This window comes from Ursus maritimus, unplaced genomic scaffold, assembly GCF_017311325.1.
Source record: "Ursus maritimus isolate PB19 unplaced genomic scaffold, ASM1731132v1 scaffold_25, whole genome shotgun sequence".
In the NCBI taxonomy this organism is placed as follows: domain Eukaryota; kingdom Metazoa; phylum Chordata; class Mammalia; order Carnivora; family Ursidae; genus Ursus; species Ursus maritimus.
This window is the reverse complement of record NW_024425008.1, coordinates 23,104,374-23,124,345: the sequence shown is the minus strand read 5'-3', so window position 1 is coordinate 23,124,345 and position 19,972 is coordinate 23,104,374. Positions and strand designations below refer to the sequence as shown.

At 40.2% G+C, this 19,972-nt stretch overlaps 1 long non-coding RNA gene across 6 annotated transcripts in view; it reads left to right on the top strand.

The window, feature by feature from the left end:
- The window catches only part of LOC103670726, a 30,730-nt gene that overhangs the window by 2,097 nt on the left and 8,661 nt on the right, over nucleotides 1–19,972 (top strand). Inside the window, exons 2-5 of one of the 6 annotated variants that reach the window (XR_005837659.1) lie at nucleotides 10,211–10,356; nucleotides 10,760–10,920; nucleotides 12,064–12,249; nucleotides 14,482–14,553. This is a non-coding gene — a long non-coding RNA (uncharacterized LOC103670726). Of the gene's footprint in view, nucleotides 1–10,104; nucleotides 10,357–10,759; nucleotides 10,921–12,063; nucleotides 12,903–14,481; nucleotides 14,554–19,972 lie in introns of those variants that run through there. The other 5 variants (XR_005837658.1, XR_570653.1, XR_005837660.1 and 2 more) reach the window with 5 other exon arrangements.

Here is a 19,972-nt window from a genome sequence, read left to right as displayed (position 1 = left end):
GGAGATCACTCTTTTGCAGTATATAGAAATCACATTGGAGATTTTGAGCAGAGAAGACACATGATCTGATTTGTGTTTTAAGAAGATCCTATGACTGCTGTGTTGAAAATGGACTCCAAGAAGCAAGGAAGGAAAGAGGGAGACCAGTTGAGTGGTTTTTGTGATAATTCAGGGGATAGATGCTGATGGTTTAGGGAGGGAGGTAGTAGTAGAGATGGTAAGAAGAGATTGGAATCTGGATCCATTCTGAGGGTAGAACTAACACATTTTAAGGACAGAATTGATGTGAAGTATGAAAGAAAATAATCAAGGATGGCTCCGAGGGTTTTTGTCTGAGAAATTAGAGGGATGGATTGCCATTTACTAAGATGGGAAAATTGCAAGAGGGTCATGTTTGTGGGGGAAGATCAGGAGTTTGTTTTTGAACGTGTTACATTTGAAATGGTTGTTAGACAAAGATAGCCAAGTAAAGGTGTCCGTAAGCAGTGGTATATACAAGTTTGAAGTGTGGGGGGAAAGTTCTGGGCTGGAGACCTCTGGGGGTAGATGGTATTGTAAATTGATGATACTGGATGAAATCACCTAGGGAGTGAATATAGCTACAGAGCAGAGACAGTTCAAGGGCAGATTGGCAAGATGAGAACCCAGCGAAGGAGACTGAAAAGGAATGGCCAGAGGTTTGATCAATGGAATTAATGGAGACAAAGCATCCATCTTTCTTTTGGATCAGAAACTGTAAGATTATAGGCTTGAGTTACCAGGATTTATCTATCCTGGCACATAGCAAGAGCCTGTGACAGGAAAGAATGAGGCCACCGTGCAAGAAAGGAGGAGACCAGAAGGGTAAAGAAGAGAGTAAGAGATTGAGAGATGTTGAGACCTTTGACAACATATTGGGAGTTCCTGGATTCAGCACTGCCTGAAGACTGCATCATCCTGAATTTTTTATTTTATTTATTTATTTATTATTTATTTACTTGTTTGTTTATTTTGTCATCCTGAATTTTTTTTTTTTAACTATGTGAGCCAATGAATTATTTTGTTGGCTTTAAGTTAGTTTGAGTTGATTTTCTTTTTTTTTCTTTTTTTAAAGATTTTATTTATTTATGTGACAGAGAGACAGCCAGTGAGAGAGGGAACACAGCAGGGGAGAGGGAGAGGAAGAAGCAGGCTCCTAGCCGAGGAGCCCGATGTGGGACTCGATCCCAGAACGATCCCGGAACGCCGGGATCACGCCCTGAGCCGAAGGCAGATGCTTAACGACTGCGCTACCCAGGCGCCCCTTAAGTTGATTTTCTATCATTAGCAATGGAAAGGAGTTTATACAATATTTATTTTCTGTGTTCCAATAATACTTGTTTTCCCCCAGTCTTAACATTTATCACATGTTATAGATTTTGATGGTTTACTTGGCTATAAAGAAGATTGAATCTCTCTCCTCTCCTGTGCCTGAACAATCTTGGGCAAGTCCTCAACTCTCAACTGGATATAGATTCCTTATCTGTAAAAGCATACAGTGGGACCAGATAATATCAAAGATCCCTTTCAGTGTCGATATCCTTCTATTCTTGGTACTTCTTTCTAGGTATTTATTTATTTATTTATTATTATTATTTTTAAGTAAGCTCTACACCCAATGTGGGGCTTGAACTCACAACCCTGAGATCAAAGGTTGCATGCTCTACCGACTAAGCCAGCCAGGTACCCTATTTTTTTCTAGTTTTTAAATCTCTAGATAAAGATTTTTAAAAATCTGCCATTCCAGGAGCTATCAATACACACAACTTAGATGAATCAGAGAGGCATCATGCTGAGTGAAAGAAGCCAGTCTCAAAAGATTATTTATTGCACTGGTCCTCTAGCAATGCAGGCATTAGGGACATTGACCCTCCATGCAGCCGCAAATCCTTGTATAGCTTTGACTCCCCCAAAATTTAACTGCTATAACTTAATGTGAAATAAAGTAACTTAAAACTTACAATATGGTAAGCTAGAGAAAAGAAAATGTTATTAAGAAAATCATAAGAGGGATGCCTGGGTGGTTCGGTCAGTTAAGCATCTGCCTTTGGCTCAGGTCATGATTCCAGGGTCCTGGGATGGAGCCCTCAGCCCACATTGGGCTCCACTCCCCCTGCTTGTCCTCTCTCTCTAACAAATAATTAAATAAATCTTTTAAAAAGTCATAAGAGAAAATACATTTTCAGTACTGTACTATGTTAAAACAGTACATCTATTTTAATTAAAGTCTACCTATAAATGCATCTCGTGGTTCAAACACATGTTCAAGGGTCAACTGCATTTATGACATTCTTGAAATGATAAAATTTTAGTGACAGAGAACAGATCTGTGGTTCCCAGAGATTAATGGAGCGGGGAGATAAACGGAGGGGGGCAGATGTGACCCCCACAAGAAGTTTTTTGGGGTGATGGAATTGTTCTGCATCCTGTTTGTGATGGTGGCTACACGCCTTTTATACATGTGTTAAAATTCATAGAACCATATACCAAAAAACTCAGTTTTACTGTATGACAATTTAAAAAGCCTGGTCTTGTTCTTACTGCCCTACTGTTAGAAAGGAAATGGAAAATGTCTTCATTTTCTACTGTCATATAACAAATGATCACAAATGTAGTGGCGTAAAACAACACCCATTTATTAGCTCACATTTCTGTCGCTCAGAGGCTGGCACAGCATGACTAGGTTCTCTGCCCAGAGTATCACAGGCTGAAATCACAATGATGGCCAGGCCAGATTCTCATCAGGTTGAGGCTCCGTGGAAAAGTCCATCCCGGAGCGTGTTCTTGTTGGCAGAATTTGGTTTCTGGCAGGTGTAGGATTGAGGTCCCTGTTCAGTCGTATGCTGTCAGTGGGGGTCACCCTCACCTCCTGCTGGCCACACTCAGGATATTTGCTTTCTTCCAGGCTAGCTGGGCACATCTCCTCCGACTTTCTCTTCCTGCCACCAGACGGAGAAGACTCTCTGCTTTTAAAGGGATCATTGATTAGGTCAGGCACATCCAGATAATCTCCTTATCTTAAAGTCAACGTTGCTTTATAACGACAGTTGAACACCCCAGGGATTAATGCAGGACATGTGTGTAAGGGGAGGGCAGGGAGGAGTTCTTGGGATAGATCTTAGAATCTTGTCTGCCACAGGATACAAGCCAAAAGGAAAAAAAACCAACAACCCTATTTTGGTAAATGCAGGATTATCAATCACACCGTGTAGTGTAACAAGCATGATCGAGGAGACTGAAGATATAAATTCAAGCTATAGCTTCACCAATAGACTGTGTTATTATGGTCAGCGATGTGATATGGACCAGGAGTGAACGGTCAGGGAAGAATTCTTGAGATGTTTTCAGTGCAAAAAAGGTTTTATTAAAGCAGGGGAACAGGACCAGTGGGCAGAAAGAGCTGCACTGTGATTGTGAAGAGCGATTGGTTATATACTTTTAAGTTGGGGTGGGGGAGTAGAGATAAAGGAAAGTTCTAAAGAGAGTTTCATATGTTAAAGAAGATTTAACGCGATCCTGGAGGTCTGGCTATTGTCAAGCTAAAGTTGCTTTTTGCCTCTAGCAAAGCATTGACAGCAAGGCAGTTGTGAGTTCCAGGAGGAATGTCACACTCTGCCTGTCTCAAGAATTTACCAGTGGGCTGCAAGTAGTAAGGAAATTTAATTTTATCTACAGTTCTTTTGCCTTTGTTCTCCTCATCAGTCAAGACCCTTAACTTCTCTGAGCCCCAATTTTATCAAACTTAAAATGCTGATCATGGTGGCTGCTGTACGCATATCATGGAGTGATTTGGGGACTTCATTGAGGTAATGTAGGTGAGTATGTTTTACTCAACTCTAAAGCACTATGTAAATATATATAGTTATTACTGTTAATGTTTTGGTTGACATTGATCTGCTTTAACCTCTGCTCCAGGAATGTATTATTTCTAAAAAGAGAATAAAAGAGCAGCAAATTAGAGAAGGTCCCGGAAGCAAAGATCAAGGAGCTTAGATTTAATTCAGCAGGTGATTCGGAGCTGAAGGAGGACTTAAATAGAGGGCTGGGTCACAGAAACTGGCAAGAAAGACAGTTCTTAAGTCAGAGTGGGTTTCTATGGTGATGAGAGACGAAGGAGGCCGCTGAGGACAAGGTTAAAGTAATTAACATGGGAAGTCGGTAAGACACAGACCAAGACCTGGGCTGCAGGATTGAAAGAAAGGGGCGGAGAACTGCTTCTACGATCCACTCTCATTTCTCATAGAGGCACATTCGTGTGAAGCATTTCTACCAGTCATGGTCCCTCACTGTCCTTGGGGTGTATGGAGAATAGCAACTGACTTTAACAGCAATCTTGACAAAACATAATTAAGAAGGCAAATCTACTGAGAAAGCAATACGATAGTATACCCCAAGGCCAAGCACTTTATTCAGTTTTGTGGGGGAGGGGGCTTGCGTTCAGCTGTGCTGGATCTCCCTTGCAGCATTCATCTCTCATTGTCACAGGTAATTAGCAGCTGCCTGCTCAAAATAGAGAGCCCCGTGCAGTCACCCGGTTGCCAGGAACTATCAGCTCACTCCACTCCCAGTATTCCAGATATGGGGGAATTCGTTCTCAGAGAAGCGAGGGCCTAACTTGGTAACTAACTAGCTGTCACTCCATAGCCACAAGTGACGTGACTTATGAGGTGGTAGGGTGGAGCGGTTAAGCACCGATTCTGAAGTCAGCTTTCCTGGGCTGCTTTCCCAGCTGCCTTAGTTGCTGACTGCGCATCCCCGGCTTGCCACTTAACTTCTTTCTCAGTATTCTTACTGGCCCCCCAAAAATGGGGAAAGTAAGCATAACCTATTCTTGTAAAGCTGTCAGGACGATGAAATGAAATAACCATGTGAAGTGCTCAGAACAATGTCCAGGGTAGGGCAAACACTCAAAAAACAATCACTGTTTTCTGGCCTTTATTTTATCGGCCTGAACAACGTAAATTAAGCGTCTTGAGCTTCAGATTTTGCATTTGTAAACTGAGGCAATCAAATTTAATATTATTTCTAAGTTACCATCCGCTTAACAGTCTATTCTTCAGTATGATGGATATTTTTATTTATTGCAGTGCCAGTATTTTATGCACTGATGCCATTCTGCTTTAGTTATTGCTGCTCTATCTATATTCATGCTCTGGTGAAAAGTAGATTGCCCCACCTCCCTTTCATATGCCTTCCCAATCTTTAAAAATGTTGTAGAATCAAAGTATTAGTTTGTGTTAAGGTATAGTGAAAGAGGCCAGACTTACAGATTACTTAGTAACCGCAAGAGAAAAAGTGTAACTTTGTAATGGAGAGATCTTGCCATCACCACTAGTATCATTTTTTTGAAGGACAGTCTGACATTAGGTGCTTCCCCAATTACCTGATCAAGTCAGAGCTAGCTTCTAGTTCATAAGAAATTCAGGAGATAGAGGAAAAGTTTAATAGCATAAGGAAACAGAAAAATCCAGAATGTGAGACATTCTACAGGACAACTGTTCTAGACTCTTCAAAATGTCAAAGTTATAACGAAATAAAGTAATAGAATAGATGAAAAGAGCTAGATGAGACATACCAAATGCAATGAGTAAAAGCTTGATTGGATTCTGGTTCAGTTGGGGAAAACTATAAAGATATTCTTGGGACATTTGAACAAATTTGAATATGGACTGGTAATAGACTACATTGTGGAATTTTTGCTAAAAAACATCAACGTCAGTGGTTATTAACATTTTGTTATGTTTGCTCTCTCTGTCCCCCTTACTATAAACACACACACACACACACACACACACACACACACACACTTTGTTGTTGTTGTTAAGTTGAACTGTTTGAAAGCAAGTTGCACACATTTCATCCCCACACCCCTTGGCATGCATCTCCTAAGAATAAGGACATTCTCCTATAGCTATTATCATCCTAAACAAGGAAAAATTGAAAGCTTTTCCTCTATGGTCAGGAATAAGACAAGGATGTTCACTCTCCCCACTTTTATTTGACATAGTACTGGAAATGGGTTTTTCATATATGGGCTTTATTATGTTGATGTATGTTCCCTCTAAACCCACTTTGTTGAGGGTTTTTATGATGAATGGATGTTGTACTCTGTCAAATGCTTTTTCTGCATCTATCGAAATGATCATATGGTTCTTATTCTTTCTCTTCTTAATGTGGTGTATTTGCAAATATTGAAGTACCCTTGCAGCCCAGGAATAAATCCCGCTTGATCGAAGTGAATGATTTTTTTAATGTATTGTTGGATTTGGTTTGCTAGTATTTTATTGAGAATTTTTGCATCTATGTTCATCAGGGATGTTGGCCTCCAGTTCTCTTTTTTTGGTGGTTTTGGTATCAGGGTAATGTTGGCCTCATAAAATGAATTTGTAAGTTTTCCTTCCTTTTCTATTTTTTGGAATAGTTTGAGAAGAATAGGTATTAACTCTTTTTTAAATGTTTGGTAGAATTTGCTTGTGAACCCATCTGGTCCTGGACCTTTGTTTTTTGGGAGTTTTTTGATTACTGATTCAATTTGTTTGCGGATTATCAGTCTGTTCAAATTTTCTCTTTCTTCCTGTTTCAGTTTTGGTAGTTTATATGTTTCTAGGTATTTATCCATTTCTTCTAGGTTATCCGATTTGTTGTTTTTCACAATATTCTCTTACAACTGTTTGTGTTTCTATGATATTGGTTGTTATTTCTCCTCCCCATTTGTGATTTTATTTGTTTGGGTCCTTTCTGTTTTCTTTTTGATAAGTCTGGCTAGAGGTTTATCAATTTTATTAATGTTTTCAAAGAACTGGCTTCTGGTTTCATTGATCTGTTCTATTGTTGTTTTGATTTGTTTTTAGTTTCTGTATCATTTCTTTCTGCTCCCATCTTTATTATTTCCTTCCTTCTGCTGGCTTTAGGTTTGCTAACAGCATTTTTCACAGAGCTAGAACAAACAATCCTGAAATTTGTATGGAACCACAGAAGACCCCAAATAGCCAAAGCAACCTTGAAGAAGAAAAGCAAGCTGGAGCCATCACAATTCCAAACTTCAAGTTATACTACAAAGCTGTAGTGATCAAAACAGAGTGGTACTGGCACAAAAATAGACACATAGATCAATGGAACAGAATAGACAAACCAGAAATGAACCCACAACTATATGGTCAACTAATCTTCAACAAAACAGGAAAGAATATCCAATGGGAAAAAGACAGTCTCTTCAACAAATGGTATTGGGAAAACTGGACAGCCACATGCAAAAGAATGAAACCGAATGACTTTCTTATACTGTACACACACACAAAAAAATTCAAAATGGATTAAAGATCTAAATATGAGACTTGAAACCATAAAAATCCTGGAAGAGAACACAGGCAATAACTTCTTTGACATTGGCCATAGCAACTTCTTTCTAGACATGTCTCCAGAGGCAAGGGAAACAAAAGCAAACAAAGAAACAAACAAAATAATTGCAACTTCATCAAAATAAAAAGCTCCTGCACAGCAAAGGAAACCATCAACAAAGCTAAAAGTCAGCCAACAGAATGGGAGAAGATTTTTGCTAATGACAAACCCAATAAAGGGTTAGTGTCCAAAATCTATTAAGAACTTACCAAACTCAACACCTAAAACAGGAATAATCCAATTAAAAAACGGGCAGAAGACATGAATAGACATTTTCCTAAAGAGGCCAGCAGACACATGAAAAGATACTCAAAGTCACTCATCATCAGGGAAATGAAAATCAAAACTGCAATGAGCTATCCCCTCATACCTGTCAGAATGGCTGAAATCAACAACACAAGAAACAGCAGGTGTTGTCCAGGATGTGGAGAAAGGGGAATCCTGCACCCCCCTGCACAAAATAGAAGCTTTTGTGCTTCAAAGGATACCATCAAGAAAGTGAAAGAACAATCTACAGAGTGGGAGAAAACACTTGCAAATCACATATCTGCTAAGGAACTTATAGCCAGAATGTATAAAGAACTCTTAAAAAGGCAAATAATCCAATCAGAAGGCAGGGCAAAGGATTTGGATAGATGTTTCTTCAAAGAAGATACACGAATGGCCAATAATCACACAAAACATTGTTCAATATCATTAGCAACCAGGGAAATGCAAATCACAATTGTGTTTACTAGGGTGACTAAAATAAAAATGACAGACAAAAACAAGTATTGAGGAAGCTGTGGAGAAATTGGAACCTTCATACATTGTAAAACGGTGCAGCCACTTTGGAAAACAAACTGGCAGTTCCTCAGAAAGTTAAATGTAGAGTTACCTATGACCCAGCAATTCCACTCTTAGGTATACAGCTAAGAAGATTGAAAATATATGTCCACACAAAAACTAGAGCACAAGTGTGTATAGCAGCATTATTCATAATAACCCCAAAGTAGAAACAACCCAGATGTCCATCAACCAATGAATGGATAAACAAAATGTGATCTATCCGTCAAATGGAATATTATTTGGCAATAAAAAGGAATGTAGTATTGATATGTGCTAAAACGTGAATGAATCTTGAGCAAGATTAGCCCACATGCAATGTAGGAGGTAGGAATCTGGAAGAGATTACCTTTACTTGGAACACTAATTATAAATTGGGTTGTTCCTAAAGCCCTCTTAATTTGGGTAATTCATTAGAGGGACACATAGAACTCACTGAAAGGTGATATCCTCATGGTTTGTTACAGGAAAAGTCTCTAGATTAACATCAGCCAAGGAAAGAAGTACGTAAGACAGAGTCCAGGAGGATTCCAACTATGAAGCATCTGGTTGACCTCTCTCTAAGTAGCCAGGATAGCACTGTTCTCCTGAGATTGATATAGACAATATGCAGGCAGTATTGCCAATCAGGGAAGCTCACTGGAGCCCTGCTGTCCAAAGCTTTTACTGGGCCTCCATCATGTAGGCATATCTGGTTGCTTATGTGGCTGATCTCAGGCTCTAGCCCCTCAGATATCTGTTGATACTGGGGGTGACCTAAAACCCACACTAAGTCACATTGCTGGTCTTTCTGGCCAGCCCCCACCCTAAGACTCTTTGATGTGGCTGGCCTCCACCCTGAATCATTTTTAGACTATCTGGTGACCCAAGACTCCCAAACAAATATATTTCTATTAAGCGTGACATTTCAAGAGCCTAGAGATTACTCCCAAGAAGCTGAGGACAAAGGCCAGATCTCTGTGCAAGATTAATTCTGGACTACAGAAACCTTGGAAACATTATGTTAAGTGAAAGAAGCCAATCACAAAAGGCCAGATATAATTCCATTCATATAAAATTTCCAGAATAGACAAATGCACAGAGACAAAAAGTAGATTAATAGTTACTAGGGGGTGGGGGATGGGGAACGCCTGGCTGGCTCAGTCTGTAAAACATAGGACTCTTGATCCCAGGGCTGTGAGTTCAAGCCTTACATTGGGCATAGAGCTTACTTAAAAAAAAAAAAAAGTTACACGGGGCTGCGTTGGGTGGGAGTAGAGGATGAGAAAGGTGAGTGACTGCTAATGGGTACAGGGTTTTTTTCTGGAGTGTTGAAAAATTATATAGTGCTGATGGTGTCACAACTCTGAATATACTAAAAACCACCGGTCTGTACACTTTAAAAGGTGAATTTTATGGAATGTGAAATATATTTCAATAAAGCTATAAAAGTGAAGTCAAGTAAAATCCAAAATTAATAAAATGAATAAATAAGTGAATAAAAAGTATGATATAGTATCCCTTCATTAATTTTTTTTTCCAAATTAAATTTAGAATTATTTTGTTGAGTACTTTTTAAAAAGCTTGTAGGGATGTTTTTGAGTTGACCATGAATTTACTTAGAGCTGATATCTTTACAGTTTTATGTCTCAGGAACACTGTTTAGGTGTTGACTTATTAAAATCTTCTTTCATATCTTTCAATAACATTTTGAAGTTTTCTTTATATGGATTGTACTCATCTCTCAGGATATTGATTCCTAGGTATTTCATTTCTTTGTTATCATAAATGCAATCTCTGTTTTTATATTATTCCTAAATACAGCAGTAATTTTTATTAAGCATACCAAAAATGTTCTGAAACATAGCGATTTAGGAGTAGAATCAAGTTTTTGACTGTAGGTGACAACGTTAGGGTTAACTTGTATGTGGTGAAATGTGTTCCTACATCTCCTTCCTGGGACTGAGTAGTTCTTTGGTTTGATGTACAGGAAAGCAGCTTTGCTATCAGCGACTTCCCTCCTTGAGCTAAGAGACTTCCTGTTTAAAAGCACTTGCGAGACCTGCTGACCCCATTTCTTTTCGGATTTAATTATTCTTTTTGAAAGTTGGCTCCAACCTGAAGGGGATTTGAAAGGTAAGGCTCCAGTGGGAATGAAGCTTTAGACTCAAGATAACTATTCCTTTTTCCGTTGAACAGCCTGGCAGGGGAACAATTTGCCCCCTGCCCTGAGCACTGTCGTTTCTTTTGATCATTTTCATTCCCTATCAAGTGTGCTGCTGGCTCAGAAGGCAGCCATCTGAGGTCTGAAGTGACTCCTTACATTACTTCCTTGTCTTTCCGCTAGTAACAAGATCATTGGTGATTAAGAAGCTGCAGTGTGTGTGCATGGCTATGGATTTAATAACCCTATGGGGAAAAATATACCGGCACAATAAGAATAGTTATTATTTGCTGATGAGCTCTTCTGTGCCTGTTTGTCTCATTTACCCCCTTACAACAGCCGTGTGAGTAGTTAACTCTTGTCTCCATTTTACAGACCAAGAAACAGAGGCTCAGAGATGTTATGTAAATTGCCCAAGGTGACAAATAGAAAGTGACCAATCTGGACCTTCATCCCAAGGAATATGATCTTAACCACTTTTCCATACTGGCCCCCGAGTGGAAGAATCTACTTTTCTAAGAGATCTGGAGTCAGACGTGAGTTTGAGTCCTGCCCCCACCTTTAGCAAGTCTACCTACCTGAGAAGGCTGTGAAGATGATGTGAGATAATGAATGGAAAGGGTTAAGTGCTCGGGTCACCCCAAGTACTAAATAAATATCAGCTGTTATTCTTCAAAAATGTATCACAAAGGGACACCTGGGTGGCTCAGTTGGTTAAGCATGACCCCAGGGTCTGGGGATCAAGTCCTGCATTGGGCTCCTTGCTCAGCGGGGAGCCTTTCTCCCTCTGCCTGTCGCTCCCCCTGCTTGTGCTTTCTCTCTCTCTCTGACCAATCAATCAATCAACTTAAAAAAATGTATCACAAATTTATCAGAAAATTAGTTTTTTCTTTTTTTCTTTCTTTTTTTTTTTTTTTTAAAGACTTTATTTATTTATTTGACAGAGAGAGACAGCCAGCGAGAGAGGGAACACAAGCAGGGGGAGTGGGAGAGGAAGAAGCAGGCTCCTAGCGGAGAAGCCTGATGTGGGGCTCGATCCCAGAACGCCGGGATCACGCCCTGAGCCGAAGGCAGACGCTTAACGACTGCGCCACCCAGGCGCCCCAGAAAATTAGTTTTTTTCTGTACCAGACCGTGTGCTAATTTGGGGGACTCAGAGAAATACCGCACAGTCCAAGTCCTAATGACCGGGGGGTTGGTCCCATCTGGAGCTTGTGGACTGAATCTGGCCTTCAGAAGTATTCTGTTTGTCACTGCCCTTCCTCCACACACTTTAGAACTTTTGAATTGGGTGCAGACAATTCAAAATGGAGAGATGATAAAAATCTGGACTTCCCACTGCTTTTGAAAACCGGTAGAGCTGGCAACACTGGAACTGCATTCTCCCATGGTGGCTATCATCTAGAATGCAGTTTGTCACGTGGGAATGTGGGCCACAGACCCCACCACCCCCTGTTGGGTCCAAACCTGAGGGAGTCACTGGCCATTCATTGCTGCAGTTGTGCTGTTTTTCTTATGATAGAAGTAAAACTTCTCATGTTCCCAGGATGCTCTCAAGAGAAATCATAAGATAGGTCAAGGGAGCTGCCTGATTTAAGAAGAATGAATGACATTTTTGCTTAAAAGCCAGGATTATTCTCATGTCTGACCCGCTTCACTCATTTTGGCTATCTTCTCAGCCTCTGTAGGCTTATGCGTCGGCAGCCCCCGGCTTGAAAAGGTAACCTCACAATGTGAGTAAGTGCCATGCTGGAGGTAACCCCAAGATGCTCTGGAAGTACCAAGAAGAGGAACTTAACCAGGCCTGGGAGTTCAGAGGATACTTCCTGTAATGTCACCTGACCAGGGTCACGTGCTATTAGTGGGTGAGGCCTAGAAGGAGAGTGACAGAGGGTTGGGCAATGGGTGGAGCTGGGGAGCTGTGTAAGCAGATGGAACAGCTTAAGAAAGGGCTCAGAGGTGGTAGCAGCAGTCTTTGGATCTTCTATGCCTACTGATCTGCCTTTGGCCTTCTACCCTGACCCCTTCCCAGAGGGGCTGGTGTCTCTAGCTCTTGCATCACTAACAGACAAAAGATGACCATACCCAGTCAATGACTGGACCCAGTCCTGGCTCCATACACCAGCTGCACTCACATCCCCAGGTCTCCCTGACTCACCAGATACACGTGGACCCTGGGGCACCACCCCCAAAATCCCATCAACAAAAGCTCTTAACAGAAGGAGTTTTCACACCCATCACCCAGATACACATCAACAATAATATACAGCTACTCCTTCAGATGAGGGGCTGAGAATATCTTAGTGTTTAAATCACAGAAGTCAGAGTCTGTGTGACTGGTGGAATTTACACCCCTCTGCAAAATAAACCACCCCTAAATACCTGTTTCTAACAAAGGCAAATTACATTTTCCCCAGGGCAATAAAGAGAAGCCTCTAGAGGTGAAAGTGTTTCTCTGGGAGGAGTCCAGAAAAGTGAAGAGAGAAGGAATCTAGCACCTCTCAATTTGAGAATGGAGGTTTGTCTCATGGGCAGGACCAGGTTCCAGGCTCTGTCCATAGGAAAAGTAATTTTGTTCATAGTGGGTAAAACCTGTGAACTTCTTTTTTTTTTTTTTTTGGAGGGCATCCATCCAACAAGGGAACTACCAGGTCTAGCTGTGATTGGTGGGAAGGTCAACTGAAAGTGAAGGACTTGAGTCTATCCTTGCTCACAGGCAGGAGTCCATTCCTACCAGGGGTCTGAGAGACTTGGCAGAGGCTGGTTGAAGGCTTGAGGATAGAACAGACTTCCTTTGCTGAGTTCAAGGTCAAGTTCAACATCCACTGGAGAACTCTGCTCCAAACCATGATAAGATACCACTCCACGGTCACTAGGGTGGCTATAATAAAACAGACAGACAATAACAAGTATTGATGAAAATATAGAGAAATTAGGGACACCTGGGTGGTGCAGTTGTTAAGCGTCTGCCTTTGGCTTGGGGCGTGATCCTGACGTTCTGGGATCGAGCCTCACATCAGGATCCTCCACTAGGAGCCTGCTTCTTCCTCTCCCACTCCCCCTGCTTGTGTTCCTTCTCTAACTGGCTGTCTCTCTCTGTCAAATAAATAAATAAAATTTAAAAAATATATAGAGAAATTGGAATCCTCATACATTGCTGGTGGGAATAAAGGGTGCAGCTACTTGGAAAACAATTTGGTAGTTCCTTAAAATGTTAATCATAGAGTTACCATATGACCCAGAAACTCCACTCTTAGGTATATACCCAAGAGAAATGAAAACATGTTCACACAGAAACCCATACACAATGTTCATAACAACAAAATATTCATAAGAGCCAAAATGTGGAAACAGCCCAAATGTCCCTCAAATGATGAATGGATGAGCAAAATGTATCCCCATACAGTAGAAAACCCTTCAGCAGGAAGAACTGAAGTAGCAGCACCTGATACAACGTATACGAACTCTGAAAACATTATACCAAGTGAGAGAAGCCCGTCACAAAAGGCCAGACATTATGATTCCATTTACAGGAAATGTTCAGAACAGGCATGACCTTAACAGCATGGGGTAGTGGTTGCCTGGGGCTAGGGCCAGGGTGGTGGGGACCAGGAGCGGGGACCAGGAAAGACCAGTGGGTTTCTTTTTACAATATTGGATTGGGTTTCTTTTTACAATGTTGAAAAGGTCCTAAAATTAGATAGTGATGATGGTTGTACAACTCTGTGAATATAGTAAAAGCCACTGAAATGTACTCTTTGAAAGGGTGAATTTTATGGTATGTGAATTATATTTCAACAAAACCGTTATTAAAAAAAAGATCTCTGCTCCAAGTTTCCTGAGACCCCCTCTGAGATCACTGGAAGCCACAATGGAGGTGCTCCTTTTTTTTTTTTTTTTTTTTTTTTTAAAGTTCTTGAGCCTCTCTTTATTTACTAACTCCGTATCAGCTGCTTGCCTAGGCCTTCTCCTAGTGGGGATGCACCATGAAGGCAGACTCCTGGCTTTACCACTAGTTGTGTGATATCGAACAAGTTAGTTAACTTCTTAAGTCTTCTCATTTGACAAAAGAGATATTAATTGTACCTTCTTCATAGGTTAAGTATGAAATATGATAAATACATGAAGCCTGTTTAGAAGAGTACCTGGCACAGAGTTAAGCTCCATATGTAAGTGTAATGATTATTTATATATTAAAATCCTACATCACTATTTAGCACATAGTAATTGCCCTGTAAGAATTAGTTATTAATATTACTGTTACTATTTTTAGTAGAGAGGGTAAGGGCTAACTTGTCTGCGACTTTGTTCTGCTACTGATGGACATTTGCTCTGCTTACAATTTGGAGTTAGTAGCGAACAATGCGGCCTTGAATATTGGTGCATTAGTTTCTCTAGGGTATATACACTTAGGAGGGTGGCTGAATCATGGGGTATGCAGATCTCCCTGTTTCTGGGTGATGCCAAACCAGGTTCAAAGTGGTTGATTCAGCTTATAGTCTCACTTCCAACACTTGGTAGGCTTGTCTTGCAAAATTTTAGATCTGGTTTGTAATGATGGTATGTTTTTAATTTGCATTTCCCTGATTAGTGATGAGGGGAGTGCCTTTGATTTCCTCTTTTGTGAAGTTCCTGTGCAAGTCTCTTGTCCCTTTCTGACCAGGTTATATGTCTTTTTTTTTTTTTTTTAAGATTTTATTTATTTATTTGAGAGAGAGAGCAGAGGGAGTGGGAGGGGACAGAGGGAGAGGGACAAGTAGACTCCCTGCTGAGCAGGGAGCCTGATGTGGGGGCTTGATCCCAGGACCCTGAGCTCATGACCTGAGCCGAAGGCAGATGCTTAACCAACAGAGCCACCCAGGCGCCCCTATGTGTCTTTTTCTTGTCAATTTGTGGGAATTCTTCATGTGGTTTGGAAACTAATCCTTTGTCCATTGCATGCACTTGTAGTTCTCTTCCTGTCTTTTTGCTCCAACGTGATGCCTTTTGATGAACAGAAAATTTTGAATATTAAGCAAATTTATGAATCTTTTCTATTCTGGTTACTGCTCTTCATGTGTTGCCTAAGAAATTCTTCTCTGCCCCAAGGTCTTGAACATGCTTTCCTGTATTCTCTTGTAAAAGCTTTCTAGTTTTTCCTTTTACACTTGGGTCAATTCCACCTGGCACTGAATACTGTGCATGAGGTGAAATAGGAGTGTAATTTCAATTTTTTTCTACATGGATGCTCAATTGTAACAGTACCATTTATTAAAAAGTCCTCTCTTTCCTCACAGATCTGCTGGCCATCTCTGCCATGTAGCAAGTGTGCATAGTGTCGATCTGTTTGGGGGGCTCTTTATTCTGTTCCTCTTACAACTGGTCCTCTCACCTTCTTCTGCTTATTCAATGGCCTCAGAAATATTTCTCTTGGCTTTTTACCGTGAGAATCAGCTTATCAAGTTCTACCCCCCAAAAAAGTAAAAAGTAAAAAGTAAATAAAACTGTTCCCAATCCGTGTACATCTCAAGGTCCAGCTGGAGGGTAGTGGGCAGGAACTTCCTTTTTCCACCTGGAAGTGAATGAAGAAGCATGTAGATTTAGTAGCACCTCTTTTATTGGCTAGCTGTCTTTTCCCAGGGACATCAGTATGGGGTTGAAAACAACAAACAAGAGAAGGACAGAGCCAAGGGATTCACTAAGGACAGAGTCAGACAGTGTTTTCTACATCCTTCTTACCTCTGGGTGCTGCAGCTTTTTCAGTTTGACTTGGGGTTTCTTTGGGATGCAACCAAAAACATCCTAACTTCTCTTGAATACGGCTTGAATGCAGAAGCAAGTAAAAAAGCCTTCTCATAAAAAGGAAAACAGCTGTCACAAAAGCTATGAATTTTTTTTTCTATAGGAAGGTAATATGAAATGATAATAATGGTAATGATGATAGTTACAGCTGACATTTACCAAGCCAGGCACCATGCTAAGGAAATGTACAGGTATTATATCGTTACATTTATGATCTTATTCAATGGCCATGACCTCCCAATGTTATTGTTTTCCCAGATCCAGAGATGTTAAGTAACTCTCACAATATGTCACAGAGCTAATAGGATTCAAAGGCCCATGGGGGCTCCAACACACTTATCAATGGCTCTTTTGACCTGGAATTCCTTATGTAATAAGGAAAATTAAAAGCTTGCAGAAGAATAAGATTTCGGAAAAAGGGGAATTCTACCTCACTCCTGGCAGGAACATAAATGGATATAACCTTTCTAGAGAACAGTTTGGCAATACGTATTAAATACCTGAAAATATTTATATTTTTTTAACTACTAGTTCTACTTCTAAAAAATAAGTGGGGTCCCCAAATAAAGGTCTTCAAGGATGTGCAGACGAGCAAAATTTTTAGTAGCAACATTTCGTTTTGAGTAAACGTTAGGAACTACAGTACTATTGCAACTATTAAGACTAATAATGTTTTAGAATTTTTAATGACAAGGAAAAATATACTATCTTGAGTGAAAGAAGCAGATTATAAAACAATATTCACAGCAGGATTCCTAATGTATTATTTAAAAGGCAAGCAGGGTATACCGTAAATTGATAGTAGTGATTATCTCTGCGGGATGGGATTATGGATAATTGAACTTTTCTTCTTTTACTTTTCTGAAATTTTCAAGTTTCAACCATGAATATGCAGAACATTTTATTTATAAAAATCTCAAACATATTCAAAAGTAGAGAGAACAGAAAAATGAACCTGATGAATTCCACCAGCTTTAACATCTTTCAACACAGGGCCAATCTTGCCCATGGTACTCCTTCCCACTCCCTCCCCCAGATTATTTTGAAGCAAATCTCAAACGTCATATTTTATTTGCAAAAATTTCAGCACTCTTCTCTAAAAGATACAGTCCTTTTAAAAAAAACTACAGCCACAGTACCATTATCACATCTACATTTAAAATAACAAATTCTTCAATATCATCAGATATCCATCTGGTCAATTTTGCAATTTCTTTGATTGTCTTAAACATTTATGTTTTGTATCTTTCTTGTGTGTTCTTGGTTTTGCTTTTTAAATATGTGTGTGTGTGTGTGTGTGTGTATATATATATATATATATATATTTTTTTTTTTTTTTTTTTTTTTTTTNTTTCCCTCTCCATCTCTTATTTTTTTTCATGCAATGTTTTGTTGAAGAAACCAGACCATTTGCCTCTTAGAGTTTGCTATAGCCTTGATTTTGCATCTTGGTGATGGTCTTCCTCCTCTGTTTCTTGTAAATTCTTCATTAGATCTAGATGCTTGGTCAGATATAAGGTTTTGTTTGACTTTGTTTTTGTTGTGGGCTTAGGGGATGTACAGATGGTGGTGTTTACTTCTATCAGGAAAATTCAAAGTCTGCTGGTCTTCCTTGTGATAATAGCAGGCATTACCATTGCTACACCTATAAATCATTAGAAGTTGCAGATTGGTGATGTTCTCTCATTCCTTTTTCACTTACTAGCTGGCATACTCCTGTAAAAGAATTTCGCAAAGGAAAAAGAGAATGAGTGCCTGATTCTTTCTCTTTAATGACCTGTTTTAAAAATAATTAGGTGGTTTTCTAGCATTCTTCAGAGATGACTTGATTTTTTTTTTCTTTGTTTTGTTTAGTTTTGTTTTGGAGTACCATTATAAACTCACAAAGGTAAAGATACTTGACGTGCTTCAATCCATTGATAATCTAATTGTCCTACCCTTTTGCAAGTGGGAGGCTCTTCATGTCCACTTCTGAGTTCTTCTGACCCAACCCTAATAGTCTTTAATAATTTCCATGCTTTTTGGTATGACAAGATGTTTCAGGATCATCTTATACATTTCCATCTCCAGGTCTGGAATGAGTCTCTAAAGAGCCTCGATTTCTTTCAGTGGGGCAATCTGTGTCCTAGGAGGTGGACACAGGTGGACACATTAATTTATTAAAAAGAAATAAATTTTAATAAAAGGAATAGCAGACAGTGAATGGTGAATAACAGTATAAAATGAACAGAATTATGAAAGTGTCACAGCCTACGACCCCTTTAGAGAAGGAGACATGGTCCTACACAACTCAACAGAAATGTCCACACCATATCATGGACCTGACTCCCAGTGACCCAGAAAACTTAAACACTGTTCAGCAAACTTATTTTACAAGGAAGGTAAAACTTAAAAAAAAAGTTGTGTGTGGTTATACCCTAGTTATCTGGAAAATTAATGCAGATAGAATGTTTCATTCACCTCAATAGTGGTTCTCAGGCTTATGCCGAGACTTGAATCATTTAGGAAGCTTGTCGAAATACCGGTTTCTGGGCCCTACTCCAGACCATCTGAATCCAGGGAAGCAGGCTTGGAATTTGTATATTAAGAAGACTTCCAGGGGCGCCTGGGTGGCACAGCGGTTAAGCGTCTGCCTTCGGCTCAGGGCGTGATCCTGGCGTTATGGGATCGAGCCCCACATCAGGCTCCTCCGCTATGAGCCTGCTTCTTCCTCTCCCACTCCCCCTGCTTGTGTTCCCTCTCTCGCTGGCTGTCTCTATCTCTGTCGAATAAATAAATAAAATCTTTAAAAAAAAAAAAGACTTCCAAACAATCTGGAAGCAGGTGGTCCTAAAAACTACCCTTTAGTTTTTAGGGATAGATAGATAGATAGATAGATAGATAGATAGATAGATAGATAGACAGACAGACAGATAATGTAAGGGGAGGGGGAGAGATGCCTTTAACGAGTGCACGTTGCAGCATACTTCTGAGAACTGAATCACATTTTAAAAATTTAGTGATTCTCTTTTTCTGATTTCAAAAGGATTCTATTCTCTGTGAAAATTTGAAAAATAGAAGAGCAAACAGAAGAAAATAACCACCTGCAATCCTATTCCCCAGACACGATGTCCATTAAGTTGATGTATAGCCTTCCAGCCTTTTTAGGGGCATTTCAATTGTTCTTTTTTGCTAGCAGACACCATCACTGACTTGCCTGGGGGCTCTCAGCTAGTAAGTGAGAGAGTCCACACTGGAACCCAGCTGCTGAACCCTGAACTTCATTATGTTCCATTCTAACAGAAACAGAGGAGCTCCCTGCCTGCCCCCGCCTCCCCCCACCCCCTCCCGCCCAGCATTACTTTACACATGTCTATATTGCATTTAAAAAACTGATTGTAAAATTAAAAAACAATAATCTGTATTTGCCATCAGGCTGTGGGCTTCTTAGCAGGGCCGGAAAATCATATTATTTATATCAGTATCCTCAAAATAAGGTCTGGTGCTTAATAGTGGCCCCGGACCTGGGGCACAGTAGGCATCCAACAACTGTTTCTTCCAGGCACGGAGTGGAAGACAATTAGGTCTCCATGGCCTCTTGTGGAACTGAACGTCAGGTGTCCTAGATTTTCCCAGACTGACCTGGTTTTCTCCCAAAGAAACAGTTTGTAGCATCCCAGTATTCAAGAAACAGGATACCTTCCTGGAAGCACGATGTGGGAATGGGTGAGGGTGTAACCTTCCAGACATTTCCTAATGAGACAGCACACTTCCACCCTTTTAATTTTCTGGAGGATGGGGCAGCTGTGAACTGTCAGCGGCCAACAC